Genomic DNA, 1827 nt, shown 5'->3' with positions numbered 1-1827 from the left:
GTCCGGCTGCCATGCGAGCGTGTGTGTGTAGCGCAGGTGTAAGCAGAGAGGCCGTCACGCAGCGCTCCGGCAACACACACCGGGCTCAACTTCTCCGGCTTCTGAACTGCAGAATAAAAACAGAAACACACACATTTAGTTCATCTGTTTAACAGGTTTCTTTGATTCATGATTCTTCACCAAATGGTTTTCTACAATCGCAGCAAACTAATGTCTGCAAAATTAAGTCAAGAAACAACAAGGAAAATGTTGTGCACTTAAGGTCATTTTACCAATTCTGCTTTCTTTAAACTGCCAGCTGTATATTATTCGTAAAGAATCAGGTGCAGATGATTCCAGAGAACAGTTGTAATAAAAATACTCCTAAAAAACCTCTCATTAACACAGGAGCGTGTGTTTACTGTCTTTGTTGTTTGTGTGTCAGTGCAGCAAGTTGTATTATATATGATATGAAAGGCTAAAGGCTGTATTTAATGCTGTTTTAACTTAAAGGTCACCCATCATGCTATTTTTAGGCAATAGCATAGGTCTCAGATATATACAAAAATATAGAAAACATGTCTATGAAGTGTTTTGCTCAAAATACCAAACAGATCACCCATTCTAGCCATGCCTCATATCCCTCTATTTCACTTCCTGTTTCAAAAGTGCTGATTTAGGAATAAAGCTTTTTAAATAAAAAGGGGCTGAGCTCATGCGGGACCCGGCAGCTACTGTCTAAACTAAATGCTGCCGTGATGAAACGCCATATCATGGATTATCAAGGATCTGAAACAGTTTGGAGCTCAAAGGCTTTCTCTCTTGCCGGTTATACCACAAGGTGAGTTCCTTTTACTTCCTGCTTCTTCACACACATGCTCTCCAGTACAGGTTAGCTCTGAGTGTTAGCGATGCTAATGTAAACACCGACCATATTACGTCCAAAACAGTCAGGCATTGTTTCTGATAGCAACGTTTCTGATTGGCCCGTGGGTCCACATTTCAGATATTACGTCATATCGGACGCAAATCTGGATCAGCTCCGTTGTTCCCCGTTTTTAGAGATTTGGGTACGGAGGAAAAGAGAGAGGGTTTTATTTCCTGACGCTGCGTGAGTTCCCCGACACACCGGGGACACATGGTGATGTATAACAGACATCAACAAGTGCATTCTGCATGATAGGTCCCCTTTAATGTGATAGGTTAGTTGACTTTACCTAAATAGTGTTCATCTATGTCAATGAGCTCACAGAGTCCAGAGCAGGGCGAGTCCAGAGGCAGAATACCTGAGAAGAGAGAGAAATACCGAGTATAAAAACACAAATATAATAGATCCCAAATAAAAAAACACTCTTGGGGTGAGATTTCTTTACATGTGTTCCTATTTATTTAACTGGTACAAACTAACGTTAAAATGTTCTGCTGTTTAATGCTATGTTTGTTTATGTCTGCCTGTACTGGTTAGAAATGGACACATTAAATAAATGTAAAGAACAATTGGGACAGCATTCATACTCATACACCTACATTATAATATTATCCATAAGAAAACAAATATGTAATCGAGCCAAGAGGTGGCTTTTTGTGAAAATCTCTCACAATGCTGCAGATTATATTTCATATCGATTTGGACAAAAGAGCTTGAGGTCACAATCTCTGGATTAAAAACTGTCCAAAATGTGAAAATAAACATGAAAAAATCACTCACTATTAATATTGTATTAGTTATCAGATGTCATGCTCTTCACACAGAAAAACAAAGTGTGTTAGAATGCAGCTGCTAAAATGTATAAATTAAAATGGTCTTACCTACAACTTCATCCTGCGGCTGAAGAAGAAAGACACCTT

The 1827-nt window shown here is 39.1% G+C and overlaps 1 pseudogene; it reads right to left on the bottom strand.

Moving 5' to 3' along the window:
• Positions 1–7: 7 nt before the first annotated feature.
• The window catches only part of LOC117546315, a 3850-nt pseudogene continuing 2030 nt past the window's right edge, over positions 8–1827 (bottom strand).

This window comes from Gymnodraco acuticeps, unplaced genomic scaffold (genome assembly GCF_902827175.1).
Source record: "Gymnodraco acuticeps unplaced genomic scaffold, fGymAcu1.1, whole genome shotgun sequence".
Lineage (NCBI taxonomy): Eukaryota > Metazoa > Chordata > Actinopteri > Perciformes > Bathydraconidae > Gymnodraco > Gymnodraco acuticeps.
Note: the sequence above shows the minus strand (reverse complement) of the source record. Positions and strands in the feature narration are given on the sequence as shown.